This window comes from Ovis aries, chromosome 4 (genome assembly GCF_016772045.2).
Source record: "Ovis aries strain OAR_USU_Benz2616 breed Rambouillet chromosome 4, ARS-UI_Ramb_v3.0, whole genome shotgun sequence".
In the NCBI taxonomy this organism is placed as follows: Eukaryota; Metazoa; Chordata; class Mammalia; order Artiodactyla; family Bovidae; genus Ovis; species Ovis aries.
In genome coordinates this window covers 28,144,681-28,164,919 of record NC_056057.1, presented here as the reverse complement: position 1 = coordinate 28,164,919, position 20,239 = coordinate 28,144,681, and the positions used below count along the sequence as shown (strand labels likewise).

The 20,239-nt window shown below is 36.8% G+C and overlaps 1 protein-coding gene across 25 annotated transcripts in view; it reads right to left on the bottom strand.

Annotated features, from left to right (window-relative positions):
• The window catches only part of HDAC9 (histone deacetylase 9), a 1,063,328-nt gene that overhangs the window by 478,467 nt on the left and 564,622 nt on the right, over positions 1 to 20,239 (bottom strand). For 2 of the 25 annotated variants that reach the window (XM_060414380.1, XM_060414379.1), the window contains exon 3: positions 8,490 to 8,650. The gene's annotated coding sequence lies outside the window, so the exon portion shown is untranslated. 25 annotated transcript variants of the gene reach the window in all.

The window sequence follows — 20,239 nt, the reverse complement described above, 5'->3', positions numbered from 1 at the left end:
AGGCTCTGGAGTAACATGAGATTTTGAGTATTAATTTATGGAGGTGGCATTATTCCAATCAAAAGCAATGACTGTTAATTGTATACTTCATTTCTATACTGAAAAGGCCAAAATAAAGCCTCAGTATTTACATGGACATCTCAATAAACATATTTAACCCTATGAACGCAAAACGAAAAATTTCAAGAGACCTGGGATCTCTTCTTGCTGGCATTCTTATTATCTGTAAACTAAAATCATCAATTTCCAACCCCCCCCAAAGAAAACAAAATGATAAGGAGAAAAGAGTCCCAGAACTCTCTGATACAGCTAGTCTAAGACTCAAAGGGTAATTTGACTTCTTAACCTGCTATCCCAACAGAAATGATTGTGTCTAACTGCTTGCCTTTGTTCAGAGACTAATCACTAAATTGTGAAAAATCACCCTCAACTTACAAAAACTGCCCTTGATTATAAATAATTGCCCAAGACTGAGAGAAAGCGGCAGGCAAGATCCCAGTCTTTCATCCAATTTATTCAGCAGCAATCCACATTCCATTTGTCTAGACTAAATATAGCAGCGTTTATACAAGAAATCAATAGTGCTTGCAGAGAGGAGAGCAAAGGCATGAATATTTCATCAAACTCAGAGAGAAATGGCAATCAGCAAACTGATGGTTCTGTGCAGGTCATCTCTGGCCTGCTGGATCAGTTCCTGTTACTTGGACAATAGCTCATCTCTGTCTAATCATAATCATATCATAACCATTCTTTCTATTTTTAACATTAATTGCATTGTGGGTGACAAAGGCTCATCATATTCCAAAAGGGAAGATGGATTTTTCTTACATCTTCGGTGACAGGCTAATAAGCCTCCCCAGGAACAATAATAGTAACACAATACCAGGGCTGAGTTTCAACAAGTTACAGTCACCTACATATCACAAAATGTGAAAGAAAGGTCACTGTCAACAGCTGTTATATTATCATAATTAGAAATAATCAACTTACAAGGAAAAAATAACATCCAGCTTTAACAATGAGAAAATGGAATCATCACTGTTCACAACATTTCTTGTCTAGGAACATCCAAAGTCCTTACAAATTACTTAGAACAGGTGGCCAGGGATACGTAAGTTAGAAGGAAGTTGATGATAACAAATAGTAGCATTAGCATTTGTTGTTGCTCAGTCATGTCCGACTCTTTGACTGTTAGCATTACTTATGAGTGAGTGTGTCATGAACCGTAGCCTGCCAGGCTCCTCTGTCCATGGGATTTTCTAGGCAAGAATACTGGAGTAGGTTGCCATTCCCTTCTTCAGGGGATATTCCTGACCCAGGGATCAAACCCAGGTCTGCTGCATTGCAGGCAGATTCTTTACCAACTGAGCCACCAGGGGAACAAATCTAATTTTTTTTTTTTTTTTGGTGGCTGTGCCATGGAGCATGTGGGATCTTAGCTTCCTGACCAGGTATCAAACTCCATCATCTCCTGCATTGGAAGTACAGTCTTATTAACCACTGGACTGCCAGGCAAGTCCCATCAAATCCTATTTTCTTAACAGATATAACTTTACTTGGACTCACCCACTATTTGTCTGAGATTTCAAATACATGCCAAGATACACACACACACACACACACACACACACACACACACACACACACTCATTATTATTCTAATACCAAATGCTCAGTCTGAACTTTTCCACATCTAAATTAACTAGTCTTATTATCACTTTCACGCATTGGAGAAGGAAATGGCAACCCACTCCAGTGTTCTTGCCTGGAGAATCCCAGGGACAGGGGAGCCTGGTGGGCTGCCATCTATGGGGTTGCACAGAGTCGGACACGACTGAAGCGACTTAGCAGTAGCAGCAGCATTATCACTTTACAAAGTTCTACTCATTCTTTCCTCAGTGTCTTTCTCAATTATTCTTTGACAGTTATTCCTTCTTATGTTTAGCATTTATCAACCCATGAAGTTTTTAGAAATAGTTTTCAGTTTATTAAGAAACATGGACACAGAAAAGCTTCCATTTCAAAATATAAATCCCAGCTCATATAAATGTGTACGATAACTGTATTTATTTAAGCAGTACATATTCCTGTTCAGTGGTAATTAAATTTCTTTAACAAATACTTTTTTTTTTAATACCAAGACCATTAAAGAGTTCAATCAAAGTACGGAGAAAACTCAGTACTTTGGCATGTTGCTTGAATCTTCACTTTAGATTATATTACTTATGGCACTGGTAAATAGGAAGAATCTTCTTATGTTCAATAACAGGACTCTCTGGTTGCTTCTTTATCATCTGGCTTACAAACAAGAAGCCATCCATTTTAAGAATGTTTTAAGTGAATAACTTGCAAACCTCACAAATGGAAAAATTATAAGAATGCAAATTTTGACCATTTACAACTATCACAACAATGGTTGAAGCCTGTTCATGCTGTTCCTCTGAATGAGATTTCGAAGCAGTGTAGTGCAAAGCACAGGCTTTCACAAAAAGAAAATGGCATAGGGACAATCTCCCACCAATTCATATGTGTCAATTTAGTTAAAAGTTGAGACTTGAAAAACTGCGACAAAAATGGAACCATGTTTATCTACATACCTCAGTTAATACTCATAGTTACAGCAGCTATGCTAATATTCAGGACACCCCATTCCACTGCTACCCAGAGACAGTTTATGTGGAAATTAAGTTCTCATACCAAGAAATGGTTGACCAAAACCACTCGCAGGTGAACATATGAACAACAATTGCCAAATCTGGGGAAACAAATGTTGCTTTGATCATCTGTTCAGCTTCTTTTGTTCCTCCTTTTCTGCACAGAAATCTGTGAGAGTTTGGGCCTGCAGACTCTACCCATGGGAAAAGGCTGCCGGCTGTACCATTTTGTGCTTTAAAATCATCCAGTCAAATATGTCGGGTTCTCAGTAGCTCAGGGTTCAAAAAAGAATGTGGAATAGCTCTCTCAGATATGTGTGATCTGGCTCTTTCCAGAGCTATAGCCTATAATAACAGTTTAATTATATGGGAAACTCTGCAGGAATTATATGAAACTTCATCAGGAATAGATATCTTTCACTAATATTTTCCTATTTGCTTCTTTTTTGCAGGCTTCACTAAGGAAGGATGGTCCTATTAACATATGTCTACATGTATCCTGATGATACCAGGTCATTTATGAAACTGCTCAATACCAAGATGTTCACTGATACTCGTTTGTCAGGTAGTGCCAGAAAGATTGCTACTTGCTCTGTACAGTATGTCAGGCTTCCCTGGTGGCTCCGAGGTTAAAGCATCTGCCTGCAATGCGGGAGACCTGGGTTCGATCCGTGATCAGGAAGATCCCCTAGAGAAGGAAATGGCAACCCACTCCAGTATTCCTGCCTGGAGAATCCCATGGACGGAGGAGACTGGTGGGCTACGGTCCACGGGGTCGCAAAGAGTCGGACACAACTGAGAGACTTCATTTTCACTTTCTGTTAAGTATGTATTGCCATGACCTGCCATTTCTGTCCTGTCTGGCCAAACCAAAATTAATAAGGAATAACACTGACACCCACTGCCGATTAGGAAGTTATCTGGTTTACTGTGTCTTAAACTCTTTGTATGCACATATACAATTCTATTGACCACTTGGTCAGCTGACTCAAGAATTAAAATACAATTTTCACTGTGAATGTTCTTGAAAAGAAATCTGAGAGGTCTTGGAAAATGGATGGAAGAAGGTCTGTAAGTAGCACTTACAGTCTTTGTCATATTTATGCAACTTCACATGTAGGATGTCAAGCCCACCCTGAAGAATGTTAAACTTTGCTCTGGCACAGCAGTGGGGGATACCTGGCTTTTGTGATTCTAGCTTCACTGCCCCTTTCTCATTATTGGTTACACTGATCACCAAAGACAGTTTTTCTGGTAGAATCCATGGGCTTTGGGAAACAAATAGAAGAACTTAAACTTTTCCTTCCTTTGACTTCATAAAGCTGATTTAAATTCGTTTAAACCACCCTGAACCTTAAAGAAGACTGGGTGCTGAAGAACTGATGCTTTTGAACTGTGGTGTCAGAGAAGACTCTTCAGAGTCGGAAGCCTGGCGTGCTGCAATCCATAGGGTCGCAGAGTCAGACATGACTGAGCGACTGAACAACAGCAACAAAACCACCTTGATATTTCCCTTTCTGAAATCCCACTAACCCTTCATAACCCATTTCTTTCAACATTGATTTGGAACCAAAGCAATTCAACTTTGTAATTTTATGAACCATTTTATGCTTTATATCTTGTTGGTTATTTTTGCTATTGTTGTTCATTCTCTATCACTCCCTTCTCTTTTGGCCTTCAGTTTTTCCCAGCATCAAGGTCTTTTCCAGTGAGTCAGCTCTTCGCATTAGGTGGCCAAAGTACTGGGAGCTTCAGCTTCAAGTTCAGTCCTTCCAGTGAACACCCAGAGTTGATTTCCTTTAGTATTGACTGGTTTGATCTCCTTGCAGTCCAAAGGACTCTGAAAAATCTCTAGCACCACAATTTGAAGGCATCAATTCTTCAGTACTCAACTTGTTTCATGGTCCAACACTCACATCTATACGTGACTACTGGAAAATCCACAGATTTGACTTGTTGGCAGTGATGTCTCTGCTTTTTAATACAGTCTAGGTTTGTAATAACTTTTCTTTGAAGGAGTAAGCATCTTTTAATTTCATGGCTGTAGTCACCAGTCACAGAGACTTTGGAGCCCAAGAAAAGAAAATCTGCAACTGCTTCCACTTTCCCCCCATCTATTTGCCATGAAATGATGGGACCAAATGCCATGGTCTTAGTTTTTTGAATGTTGAGTTTGAAGCCAGCTTTTTCACCTTCAATGAGAGGCTCTTACTTCCTCTCCACTTTCTGCCATTAGAGTGGTATCATCTGCATATCTGAGGTTGCTGATATTTCTCGTGGCAATCCTGATTCCAGCTTGTGATTCCATCCTGGCATTTCACATGATGTACTCCGTATAGAAGTTAAATAAGCAAGGTGACAATACACAACCTTATCATACTCCTTTCCCAATTTGAATCAGTCAGTTGTTCTATGTCTGGTTCTAACTATTGTTCTTAACCTGCATACCCGTTTCTCAGGAGACAGGTAAGGTGGTCTGGTACTCCCGTCTCTTTAAGAATTTTCCACAGTTTGTTTTGATCCACATTGTCAAAGACTACAGTAGATGTTTTTCTGGAACTCCCTTTCTTTCTCCATTATCCAAAAAAATGTTGGCAATTTGATTTCTGGTTCCTCTGCCTCTTTGAAATCCAGCTTGTACATCTGGAAGTTCTCAGTTCATGTAGTGCTAAAGCCCAGTTTGAAGGACTTTGAGCATAACCTACGGTAGCATAATCGTAAGGTAGTTCGTACATTCTTTGGCATTGTCCTTTGGGACTAGAATGAAAACTGATTTTTTCCAGTCCTGTGTCACTACTGAGTTTTTCAAATTTGCTGACATCTTTTTTTGGAGTTGTCTAGAAGGTCTTGTAGGTCTTCATAAAACCAGTCAGCTTCATAGGCTTGGATTACTGTGATGTTGAAAGATTTTTCTTGGAAATGAGCTGAGACCATTCTATCATTTTGAGACTTCACCGAAGTACTGCATTTCGGATTTTTTTGTTGACTATGAGGGCTGCTCCATTTCTTTTAAGGGATTCCTGCCCGTAGTAGTAGATATAATGGTCATCTGAATTAAATTTTCCCATTTTTGTCATTTTAGTTCACTAGTTCCTAAGATGTCAATGTTTACTCTTGACATCTCCTATTGGGCCATCTTCAGGTTACCTAGATAAATGGACCTAATATTCCAGGGTTCTATGCAATACTGTTCTTTACAGCATCGGACTTTACTTTCACCACCAGACACATCCACAGCTGACCATCATTCCTGCTTTGGCTGCCCAGCCTCTTCATTCTTCCTGCACTTATCAGTAATTACCCTCCACTTTTTCGAACTGGACACTTTCCGACCTGGGGGGCGCTCATCTTTCAGTGCCATATCTTTTTCCTTTCATACTGTTCATGGATTCTTGTGGCAAGAATGTTGAAGGAGTTTGCCATCCCCTCCTCAATGGACCACATTTTGTCAGAACTCTTCACTATGATCCATCTGTCTTGGGTGCCCCTGCACAGCATGGCTCATAACTTCACTGAGCTATGCAAGCCCCTTTGCAACAACAAGACTGTGATCCACGAAGGGCTTGATTATATCATAGCATAAGGCTACCAGAGAGCTGGTCCAAGCCTGATGCCTGTTTATATCTTATTCCTCTAGTTCTTTGCCTCAATAATTATACTCCAGCATAAATTCTTAAGTATAACGTTGTTAATACTATCTAAAGAGAGTATCAGACTGTTTAGGGCTATATGTATCTAAAATAACATTAAAATCACTATTCTTATAGTATTATCAGGTTGACATATGACTTTTCATTTATACCTTTATTCATTGAATATTTGTAAAGCAATATGAAATGCCAAAACAGATTTTAATCAACAAGAGAAGGGACTGCCTTCCAAGAACTCATGTGCTTATGCACATCAACCCATAAACCAATGTATAAAACATGATGCATTAAATGCAATGATATTGATGCTCCAGAATCCCACCTGGACCCTCTTCTATTTTCTCTCCAGGACTCTCAATGGAGATATTAATATTTTCCTTTTCAGGGCTTTATTTGCTTTCTATATGGTGACATTTTGTCTCCAGCCTAACATCTATTTTAAAATTGCCACTGATATATGTATGTCACAGTTCAAAAGCATCAATTCTTTGGCACTCAGCTTTCTTTATAGTCCAACTCTCACATCCATACATGACTGCTGGAAAAACCATAGCTTTGATTGATGGACCTTGTTGGCAAAGTGTCTCTCTGCTTTTTAATATGCTGTCTAGGTTTGTCATAGCTTTTCTTCCACGGAGGAGGTGTCTTTTAAATTCATGGCTGCAGTCAATCATCTGCAGTGATTTTGGAGCCCCCAAAATAAAGTCTACCACTGTTTCCATTGTTTCCCCATCTGTTTGCCATGAAGTGATGGGAATGGATGCCATAATCTTAGTTTTCTGTATGTTGAGTTTTAAGTCAACTTTTTCACTCTCCTCTCTCACTTTCATCAAGAGGCTCTTTAGTTCTTCTTTGCTTTCTGCCATAAAGGTGGCATCATCTGTGTTTCTGAGGTTATTGATATTTCTCCCAGCAATCTTGATTCCAGCTTGTGCTTCATTCAGCCCAGCATTCCGCATGATGTACTCTGCATATAAGTTAAATAAGCAAGGTGACAATATACAGTCCTGACGTATTCCTTTCCCGATTTGGAATCAGTCTGGTGCTCCATGTTCAGTTCTAACTGTTGCTTCTTGACATGCATACAGATTTCTCAGGAGGCAGGTAAGATGGTCTGGTATTACCATCTCTTGAAGAATTTTCCAGAGATTGTGGTGATCTAGACAGTCAAAGGCTTTGGTGTAGTCAATAAAGCAGAAGTATTACTCCATTTAGCTGTCTCAGGCTGTTTTTCTCCAGTTAACTCTGGTCTCAGTTTGTGCACCCAGAAAACACAAAAGTGATATCTGACTCCTCTTTTCCCTTTACATTATCCATACACAATCAACATAAATAATTTTTTCTACTCTTAAAAAATTTTTTTTTCATCAAGTGCTCTTTACTATTCACTGCCTATCTTATGAAAGCAGTCTTCTGTCACTTTCCTGGATAATACCTATCAGTGTAACCCCAATCTTTAACATGATGTCTATGATATGCTTTCCTCCCTTCATCTGAGTCACAACAATACTCTTTCAGTCCTTAAAGACATCAGGCTCTCTGATGTCTCAGAGATTTCTCATACAAACATTACCTCTTTCTGAATTCCAGTCCCACCCCATCCCATTTTTCTACACAGATCCTTACTTATCCTTCATATCGAAGCTAAAAATGATTTGATGTAGGATCTCTTTCTTCATCTTATTGCATTTTCTCATTAAATTTTGCACCTCATTTCATAACATTTGTTTGACTCCCTTCACCATTATTCTAAGTTCCATAAGAAGAGGAACTAAAGTTTCAGTGCCTTATATTGCATAAAAGCATGGTAATGCCTCAGTGCATACCTGAAATGAATCAAGGAATAAACGAATGAGTGACGGTGATGAATCATATGGTGACAAAACTAGAAATACACACGCACATACACATATACATGTATCCAATTAAAATCCTAGAGCAATTACTTATTAGGTCTTCTTGACTATCTGAATTCTGATAAATATTGACTGTTTGGATTTTTGGCAAGTGAATGTGTTTCTGGCAAAAGTGATTAAGTATTTGAAAAAATCAGTCTCAAAACAGTTTCCACCTAAGGTGTCATTTCACATTTCTCAGACCCCAAAGTATCTCTTAACATTCAGTGTGCTGACAGATTAGAACCACCCAAGTGGGCTAAGGAAGCACTGAGTAAAATAAAACTTACCCGTTCATGCTGTTAGCATCAGTAGGCTACAATCTTGAATTATCTAAACAGTAATGCCTAATTCATGAATGATCATCCCATGTTATGAGAAAATTATACCGGAACTGATAAGCTATTGATATGTGTAGAATCATTTCTGTCTTGGAAAGAATATTATTTTTCTGAAAAAAAATAAATTAATAAATTTGAAAGTGGCTAACATAAAAAATGGAAAATGAGAAAACAAGTAATACAACTTCAGTTTGATGACAATTTTTCCTAAATTTCACTTTAGTGATAAAATAAATATTCTTATATTTGTTTTCCACTGGTGATATTTATGACTGCATCTAACAAATGACTAGAATTAGTAATCAAATTTGAAAAAAATAATTTTTATAACATGAATTATTCAAATTGATTAGACCAGAAATATAATTCTCCCTCGTAGTGATTCTGTTCAAGTTACACATGTCTACAGTTTCTTTAAGGTGCACTAATACATGGCATAAATGAAAAGAAAATAAATGCAAGAAGTAATCTGAGCTTTGATTTACTATTCTCTTATTTCCCAGAGGTCTGAAGAGGAAACAAAAATAACCACAAATGACTAAAATATCAGTAGGCCTTGAAATATCAACATTTAAGCTAAAGAAAGCTAATTTTTTAATCAAAGCCTTACTATTTTGATTTACTTAATTCAAATTCCCTCTCTGCAAATATGCCTTTGAATTAAGCAGTCATAACAAACCATAACACCAACATGAATTGCCAACTCATTTGTAATACCCACTTAGTTCTAAAGTATCAACAGTGTTTGCTAGTTCTTCACTATTTGAGAACCAAGTAAAAGCTTCATTGAGCTTCTTGAAGTATGGAAACAAAATCAAACCAATTTATATGACTTCAAGGTAATAGGAGCTAAGAGCCTAATCCATGTTATTGAGATAAAAGATTAGTGATACCTGTAAATAAGACTTTCAGTAGATGAGAAATCTTAGTGTTTTAAAATAGGTTATACAGGTATTGAACTAAAAAGTGTTACTTATTCAGCCATATGGGCTTTCCAGGTGAAGTGGTAATGAACTCTCCTGTCAATGCAGGAGACATAAGAGACATAGGGTCTATCCCTGGGTAGGAAAGACCCCCTGGAGGAGGGCATAGCAACCCACTCCAGTATTACTGCCTGGAAAATCCCATAGACAGAGGAGCCAGGCAGGCAACAGTCCATGGGGTCACAAAGAGTTGAACATGACTGAAGTGACTTGACACACACACACACACACACACACACACACACACACACATTCATATCACTCATCACCTGGGATGTACAGCGAACTGATTTCTGTAAGAACTACAATGAAGGTGAGATAAACGGTCTCCTCCATATTTTTTTCTACAACTTGCATTTTCTTCTGGGTTAGAGACAAGTACTAAATTATTATTATTTGCAAATGGCTAACACAACTTCCTTCTCAGTATGAGAGCTTAATATTTGAGGCAGGGCATTACCCTCTAACTCCAGAAGTCAGTTCATCATCTGACGTGTAATACAAGCTTAATAAATAGTAGTTGCATAAATGATTCTCTCAGCAGATACCCCTCTCTAACCCCTCTCAAACGCCCTTTTTGAACAAAGTACATTTGTTTATTCAGCAAATAAACTTTTTTCAAATAATATGTTCCCGTCCTTCTATCAGGAACTATTATTTGCAGAAGTATGTAACCGTGTTCTGTTCCAAAAGAAAAATAGAGCTTTTACTGGTCCTTGTGTCCTGCCAACAAGAAACAATTTGCCTTTAACCTAAAAATAAAAACTCCAATATTTTCTGAAGGTTTCAATGCTTAATATATTTAAGACAACAGCATATATTAAACAGTGCAGGAAAATGTGAAGAGAAAAAGAGCAGAAGTGCCATGCGTGATGCTTCTCATTTTCCTCTTTGATTTAAATCATGTCTTTTCCTTTTCTACTGTCTAATTTTTGATCTTGCATAATGGGACTAGAACTCCAACCAATGCACTTTCTGCACCACCCCACCCCCCCACTACCCCCGCCCTGTCTTCTTCAGATCTCAGTTGTTTCCTAAGTTCTTGTGAAATCTTTATTGCAAATCCAAAGTCTTAAAGTCCCATTAAACCCTTCTAATATAGGATTGCACTCACTTTTAAAACATGGAAACATTTCTTTAAACAGCTGAACACTTTCTTCAAATAAAAACTTATGAATAGTCCTAACGTACAAAACTAGTGCAACTGTTAAGGAAGAACCCGTGTCCCACCCACTCACTTCCTCCTCAGTCCCTTTCCCTGGGAATCCAGACTCCACGAAATTCAGTTTGGAAAACACTGTTCTAATGGCATTATTTCTGTACTTGCTAAACTCAAATCAGAGCCAAATTACATTAGTTCTCTTTCAAAGAAAAATGCATTACTGTTTCATGGTACTATGAGAATTTGGAAAGTATGATTTGGAAATGATAAACTTTCACTTTATACATACAATTTGGGGGTAAAAGTCAATACTAAAAAATAAAAATTCATCTTATGTTGCACAATTTCAACCCTAGCCAGGCAAATGCATTGGCACCTGTGTATATGTTATTGCCACATGGTGGCACCACTTTTGCTCATAAGTAGAAATACCCACTATTCTTTGTCAGGAAGTGCTTTGGATATGAGTTTTTAAATAATTATCCAAACTTGCAACTATGCAAAGTTCTCTAGGCTTGAGCATTTTAAAAACACGTGACTTCCCTATGCTGATTCCAAATTTGGTTTTCTAAACTTGGGTAAGAACAAAGATTAGTACATACCGTTGACTGGTCTGCAGAGTTGTTCTAATTTAAATTATGGAGCCAATATCAATATAACACTTACTGTGTGCCTTCATTGATCTGATTGCTTTTAAAGAAATGTGAATTCATCTATCCTCCTTTACACTATGAGGTTGTGCTATCTGGTAACCTAAGGGTAGACATAATTATGAGCCTCATTTCACAGATGAGGAAAATGTAGGCCACCAAGGAAATTGGCCAAGGTCACAAGGCTACTTGGTGGTGTAACAGGAATTAGAACATACACCATCTAGCTGTGGAGTCTATGGCCTTAGCCACTCCACTATTATTCTTCTTGAGTTCTACAAAACAGGTATCCAACTTAATTTCTACACAGTTCACCTTGAAGTGTGCCTTGATGTAAATAAGAATGAAAAGTTTTTTGTTAAAATAATATAACATATTTCTTTGAGGTAAAGGGAAAGCACTTGCTTGTAACTGCCAACATATACCACAGAGAGATGTGCTATGAAACACATTTCCACCTATTTTGACACACTGGTGAATTCTTAGGTGTTTCAATGCTCTCTTTCGAAATGATTCTGTATTTAGGAACTTCAAATTTAGTATTTCGCCCTTTTATCTATAGAAATTTCTTTTGAGTTAAAACAGTTTTTAAAAATTCATCTTATTCTCAAATCTGAAATCTACTAACTCACAGGTAAAGACTGCCTAATAAGGAAGTTATCATGAGTACTTGATTAGCTAAATCCCGTTGGATTGTTTCATGAAGAGATAGTGAATCATATTGACTGTAAACTGTTAATGAGACTTGAATGTACTATTCATAAATTTTTAGATTACTTTTTTAATCGAAGAAGGAAAGTAGTAACAAAAAGGAAGAGGCAGCTGTTTTTTGACAGTATGAGAAAAGATTTGACAGGATAGACTGTGGTGGTTTATTTTTCCTTATTTCAGAGCTTTTCTGGTTCATGATTCCCTGTGAATTATAAAATATGGTCACTAGCCATTAAGGCACAATTTATTAGGTAAGTGAAAGTGTCTACTACCTCAGAGAAGAGCCTCAAGTTGTCAGAATAATCTAATTTCTTAAGCATATATAAAGAGAAATCAATGTGACAGTATATGTGCCTTAATTAAAGACATTCATAATTTGGCATAAGAAAATGTAATAATTTTTCTCTTCTGTTTAATTAGACTGTCATTAAAATTTCTATTTCTGGTAGAACTCATAGTATCTGTTTATAGAAATAGGCTGTATTCAGAGAACTGTCAGTATTACAGAATACTTCTCAATATTTTAAGCACAGTCTACAATTTAAAGTAGAATAATTTACACAAACAAAAGTATAAGAAATAATTTAAAGCATTAAAAAGGAACAGAACCCTATAGAGCTGGGGTCTACAAACCTCGGCCCATGGACCAAATCTAGCCTACCTCCTGTCTTTTGCTTGCTATTTATTACATATGAGTGATTTTCACATTCTTAAATGTTTTTTAAGAAGGAAAAACATTTCATGACATGTGAAAATTACATGAAATTTCAATTTCAGTTTTCACAAAGTTTTATTGGAACACTGTCACTTCCATTCACTTATGTATTGTCTGTGGCTACTTTCACACCACAAAGGCAGAGCTGAGTGTGACAGAGGCAGTACAGGATGTGAAGCCTCAAATAATTACTATCTGCCCTGATTGAAAAAGTCTGCCAAACCTCACAGCAAAGAATCTACATCTAGTTTCTATTTTTTATTCACATACAGTGATCTCTCCCATCAACAATCAAATGCCTAAGCCATCTCTTCTCTCTACTCTACTGGTCTAATGTATAAGGTTAGAAATAACCATAATTTAGTTTATCTAACTGTCAGTCACTCAGTCATGTCCGATTTTTGTGACCCCCTGGACTGTAGCCCACAAGGCTCCTCCACCCATGGGATTTTTCCAGGCAAGAATATCGGAGTGGGTTGCCATTTCCTTCTCCAGGGGATCTTCCCAACCCAGGGATCAATCTCAGGTATCCTGCATTGTGGGCAGATTCTTTACCATCTGAGCCACCAGGGAAGTGCAGTTTATCTAAAATAAAACATAATTAGGAAGCAGATGATACTGACAATGAACATTCCACGTAAAAGTAGCTTTAAGTATTTTTATTGGACTAATATATTAGTTTCAGGCTTTGTTGCTTGTTCTTTGCATTAAAAAGTAATCTAGAGAACAAAAATATAAATAAGAACAATGGCATTTTAAAGTCAGGAATAGATGCTGAGCACTAGCTATAATTTTTGGATGGATTTTAAAATTTAAGACAGCAGTCTTATTATCCCCATTTTACAGGCGAGGATAATGAACATGAGAGAGGTGAAAATGAAAATTCTAACTTACTTAAAATCATGGTAAATATTAACTTTGAATGATGCTAAATGAGTCATTTTATCATATTCCATGTTAATGATTTAGATGGTTTCTCTTTGTAACTTACCTCTTTCCCATGAGCAGAGGTAACATATTCTGCATGTTAGAAGGCAAAACTCGAACAAATATTTGCTCAATTGAAATTACTTTTACTAAACTAAGAAAAGGACACAGACTGCTTCCATCTGTGTAGCAGCTGATATGTGACTCCTCATATCACACATACACACGGCCAGTACATCTTACAGAAATCAACATGTGAACATTTGAATGAGTTTAGGAAAAGAGCGTTTAGAAATTATAGGATATTGTGTTTATTTGACATTAAAATTTTTGTTAATAATGTGTGGGTTGATTTAACTTGTATTGAATATTTTAAAACCTTGAGGTTTTAAAGAAACATCACATGTACCTCCAAGCTATGATAATACTACTACAAGGTTGGCTATAATATCCTAGTGATAGATCTTTAGCCAAACCACTGAAGAAATTTGGTGCCTCAAACAAAATAGACCCAGTAGTTAGGCATTGTAAGAAAAAAAAATAACTTATGGAAAAAGTTATCCAAATGTCCTTCCAGATATTAATGTAATTTTAAATTAATCTAACACAAGAATATAGGAAATACACTGCTAATTATAGAGTTTTGCAAAGCCATTCTAAATCCAATGGTTTCAATTTTATTTTCCACAGGATTCATAATATAACTTAGATCAAATGAGCTGCTTAGATTCAGCAGCTTGACAACTCATTTATTATACAAAATTTTAAGTTCTACTTTTTTTTTAGATTCTGTAAGTCAATGATTTGGTATCTGTAATCCTTCAAATTAAAAACAAAACTAAATATTACCTTGGTTAAGCAGAAAGAAACAAGAGAGAACAACAAAAAAAAAAAACAGAAGAAAATTTTCTTTATCCTAAGAGAAAAGCACTTTTATAGAAGTTACTCAGGTTTCCTCTATCTGCTGGGAAAGAGCGAGAGAAAAGGAGACAGAACCTCCTGTAAGGCCTTAGGTCAGTGAGGAAATTCAACCTGCCATGTTAAGTACACCTCTTTAAGATTTCTGTAGGCCATTCAGTTGGGTTTATTCCTCTCAAGGTAAATTTGGCAGGATGCAAGATTTAGTCAAGCCAAGGTTTAGAAATTTCTAGGCATGTCTGGAAAACAGGTGGGGCTGGCACAACAGGTGTCCACTTGCATAAATGACTAAGGTACCTCCTAAGAAAATCTCATTTTCAGCAAAGAGGAAGCCAGGCCTGACACACTTGACCTGATAACCAAGTCTTGGGCCTGAGGGATTCTGATTCTCAACACAAGGTGCATCCCTCTGCTGTCCACTCTCACCTCCAAGTCACAGGGTACAAACCTAGTTCCCTTCTTCTATGCTGCTCTGATAATGCTTTCACCAAACTCATCAGGAACATCAAATTTATAAAATGAAGTCTTGGTCTTACTTGAGTCTCACAATCATGGGACACAGTTGTTGCAGAGAATAAATAAATGAATCAATCTATCAGTCCATCTTCTTTCAATCACTGGCTAACACACAAGATCTTGCCAAAGGAGAGAAGTAGAACATGGCAGAAAGAACACTGAGTGCCTGGTTCAAATCTTCACTCCACTTCCATGGGCCTTGGGTTCATGTATGAGGCCTAAGTAACGATTCTCAAGGCTTGTTTTAGTGTCAGGGCTATACTCTCCCAACCCACTATATATATATAGTTCAGTTCAGTTCAGTTCAGTTCAGTTGCTCAGTCTCTTGAGAAATCTGTATGCAGGTCAGGAAGCAACAGTTAGAACTGGACATGGAACAGACTGGTTCCAAATAGAAAAAGGAGTATGTCAAGGCTGTATATTGTCACCCTGCTTATTTAACTTATATGCAGAGTACATCAGGAGAAGCGCTGGACTGGAAGGGCACAACCTAGAATCAAGATTGCCGGGAGAAATATCAATAACCTCAGATATGCAGATGACACCACCCTTATGGCAGAAAGTGAAGAGGAGCTAAAAGCCTCTTGATGAAAGTGAAAGAGGACAGCAAAAAAGTTGGCTTAAAACTCAAAATTCAGAAAACAGATTATGGCATCCGGTCCCATCACTCCATGGGAAATAGATGGGGAAACAGTGGAAACAGTGTCAGACTTTATTTTGGGGGGCTCCAAAATCACTGCAGATGGTGACTGCAGCCATGAAATTAAAAGACGCTTACTCCTTGGAAGAAAAGTTATGACCAACCTAGATAGCAGATTGAAAAGCAGAGACATTACTTTGCCGACTAAGGTCCGTCTAGTCAAGGCTATGGTTTTTCCTGTGGTCATGCATGGATGTGACAGTTGGGACTGTGAAGAAGGCTGAGCACCGAAGAATTGATGCTTTTGAACTGTGGTGTTGGAGAAGACTCTTGAGAGTCCCTTGGACTGCAAGGAGATCCAACCAGTCCATTCTGAAGGAGATCAGCCCTGGGATTTCTTTGGAAGGACTGATGCTAAAGCTGAAGCTCCAGTACTTTGGCCACCTCATGCAAAGAGTTGACTCATTGGAAAAGACTCTGATGCTGGATATATATATATATGATATATATTAGTCTCCATTAGAAAGTCCATCTCATGAGAAAGACAATTCTGGATGCCTTCATTGATCTTTTTGGAAAAATCAATAAGCAGCAGGGCAGGCTCTGACCATAGAGAAAGCCAGGGGACCTAGGAGGAAAGAGAGGAATACCTACCAAACAGAACAGAATGACAGAGAATGGAAAGCAGGAAGTCTTTTAGATGAGGTTTATCTAATTAAAAATTATCCTAGGGCAGGCTTTGTCTGAGACAGAAAACTCAACTAATTAGTCTATTCCCTGATTGTGGTGTACGAAAAATTTTTCTCAAACCTTCCATTATAAACAGCAAAGCACATAGTCCATTTTCCATTTCAAAGAACATATTTAATTTTTCTATGTGTTTTTCTTCACTGAGGTATATATAGTGAACACAAGCATTTACATTTTGTTATTAATTTCTTATGAAAATAAGAATAAACATTTTCCTCATAAAGTGCTACCACAGAGCAACACAATACTCAATTTGACAAAAATAAGAAATATTCTTCTGATCCCACGAAATGTAATGGATAGTCAAAAGCACTGACTTTGCTTAACAAGGTAATAGAAAATTGCCAGTAATTAGGAAGAACAAAATCAACTAAAGTTGAAAAGTAAAACTGAAAAAAAAATACCCATAATTTCAGTTCAGTTCAGTTCAGTTGCTCAGTTGTGTCCAACTCTTTGCCACCCCATGAATCGCAGCACGCCAGGACTCCCTGTCCATCACCAACTCCCGGAGTTCACTCAAACTCACATCCATCGAGTCGGTGATGCCATCCAGCCATCTTATCCTCTGTCGTCCCCTTCTCCTCCTGCCCTCAATCCCTCCCAGCACCAGAGTCTTTTCCAATGAGTCAACTCTTTGCATGAGGTGGCCAAAGTATTGGAGTTTCAGCTTTAACATCAGTCCTTCCAATGAACACCCAGAACTGATTTCCTTTAGAATGGACTGGTTGGATCTCCTGCAGACCAAGGGACTCTCAAGAGTCTTCTCCAACACCACAGTTCAAAAGCATCAGTTCTTCAGCACTCAGCTTTCTTCACAGTCCAACTCACATCCATACATGACCACTGGAAAAACCATAGCCTTGACTAGATGGCAAAGTACTTTGTTGGCAAAGTAATGTCTCTGCTTTTCAACCTGCTATCTAGGTTGGTCATAACTTTCCTTCCAAGGAGTAAGCGTCTTTTAATTTCATGGCTGCAATCACCATCTGCAGTGATTTTGGAGCCCAAAAAAATAAAGTCTGACACTGGTTCCACTGTTTCCCCATCTATTTCCCATGAAGTGATGGGACCAGATGTCATGATCTTCGTTTTCTGAATGTTGAGCTTTAAGCCAACTTTTTCGCTCTCCTCTTTCACTTTCATCAAGAGGTTTTTTTTAGTTCCTCTTCACTTTCTGCCATAAGGGTGGTGTCATCTCCATATATGAGGTTATTGATATTTCTGCCAGCATCTTGATTCCAGGTTGTGCTTCTTCCATCCCAGTGTTTCTCACGATAGACCCTGCATAGAAGTTAAATAAGCAGGGTGACAATATACAGCCTTGACGTACTCCTTTTCCTATTTGGAACCAGTCTGTTGTTCCATGTCCAGTTCCAACTGTTGCTTCCTGATCTGCATGTAAGTTTCTCAAGAGGAAATGCCTTTTTTTTTTCTTTTTGGTTAATGTATAAAAATAACATAACTTGCAAAGACCTATACTAGTAAAATTACAGCCACATCATCAATCTACTAATTTTTATTATTTCAGGGTATTTAGATATGAACTAAGTCCTGTGTTTTTTTTTTTTAATCTTTTTTTTTTTTGGTCTAAAAGAATAGTCATGCTTTGCTTTTGTTTTTCTTCCTGTACAGAAGTACCCTAACTATCCAAAGCATTTGGTTCTGTTCAATAGCTAAAGAACTCTTTTTTTTTTCCTTCTTCTCTCTAATTTGGCTTCAAGTCAATGCTGTTTTTCTCATTCCAACTGTTTTGGACATATGCTGGCCCAACTAACAATGGTAAACACAGCAAGCTGTCTCTGATATGGTGCTGATTAAGTCATCTTGTGAGCAAGCAGAGTTTGGATGTTAAGATGCTAAGAAAAAAACTACTTTCAGAAATTCTCCTCCCTTTGAAAAATATTTGGATTCTCAATTTCAAATTATATGATAAACAAACCATGGGATACTTTGAAAATACATTCATTCAGTGCTGGCCTAGGCATTTAAGAAAAAATAGAAAACTAAAACATGATTCGTATATTCACAGATTTTATAGTTTAAAAGGATGAGGGAAAGCACAGGGAACAGTAGAGTCCAAAGATGGGTTTAAAAATAACTTTCTAGAGAATGGCACTTTCATGTCCAGCAGACAAAAAGGTATAAAATTGAAATCATGAGTACTGTGAATTGCATTTTAATATTATATTAGTAAAATATCAGCACCAAGCTAGTGGCTTAAACTGAAAGATTTAAGAATAGGGACCCAATGAACATCATAAGCATGTGGTGTAAAATAATTGGAAGGAATACAAATATTGTAGTGCACATAATTGTTATTCAGAATGAAAAAGTATTTTTAAATACTGGCATCTCAGATTCTGTTTTTGTACATGAGAATCGAGCACTTATTTTTCATTTAGCTTACATAGCTCTGTGCGCCAGCTTCCTCTCATTATGCAAATAGAACAGATAAAACTAAATTGTAAAGTAAAGTCAAAAATATAATTCTTCTCTAAAAATACATATATATTTGGAACCCTAAGACGAATAAGCAACTCAAAAAAGGAACCACCACAAACTTAAGAAAAATTTAATATCTCCTGTATTTATCACCACAGCTCTCACCAGGTTAATACTACCTATTATTTGATACATATGAAAGCAAGGCAGATTAATTAATTTATAATCATGGACAATTTTTTTTCAGTTTTACTCTTAAAACTTAACTCAGTATTCTTATCTCTAAAAATAAAAAGGTCCTGAAAATAGAAAGGTGAAGAGTAATAATTAGTTGTTGTTATCAAAATATTTACAATCTAAATGAGGTGGGTATCTGACGGAAGATGGTGAGAAAACATACAAAAGACACAGAATATGATAAAGACTACACTTAACAATCTGAATGGATAATTAGAGATGTTGATAGGTGCAAGTTTTTGAGTGTTTTCTCTATGAAAGGTACTGTGCTAACCACCTTAAATAAGTTATGAAATCACAGTGATAGAAACGATTATTTCTACAGGGGTCATTCTGAGTACAAGCTGTTAAGAGGATGGTTGATAAAGAAATAACAAAAAGCTGACAGCAACAACAAAAGCAGACAAGAAGAAGATAACCATTAAATAACTTGGGTACCAAAGAAACAAAATAGAAAGAGATGAATTAAAGATATATCTTCAAGGTATAGTCAGCAAGACTGGAACACCAAATGGATGAAACAAGTAGGAATTCTTTAAAAAAAAAATCACTGATATATTCAGATTATAGTAGCACTGTTATGGCAATAATTATTTTTTATTAACTTTTAAAAAGCAGAGGGTAAAAGAACATATAATTTTATTTTCTTAAAGAGGCAAAAATTTTTGATGGCAAAAGTGGGGTGCACATAAATGGAATAAACTATTTTTTAGACACCAATAAGTTTTCTAACTATAAAAAAACATATTATAATATATTTAGACATTCTGGGACATCTTTTTCAGTAAATACAATCAAACTAAGTAAAAATGACCTACATATCAAGAAAGAATAAAAATTTCAAGCATAATTAAACAAAATAACTGCAACATTTGTACACTGAAATTATAAGTCATTTTGAAATGAAATTAAATGAGATCTAAACAAATGGAAATACATCCCATGTTCATAGATCAGATAATAAATATTACTAAGATAGCAATATTCTCCAAATTTATTCACAGATTCCCTATCAGACACTTAAATTTGCTTAGTTTGTTTGTAGAAA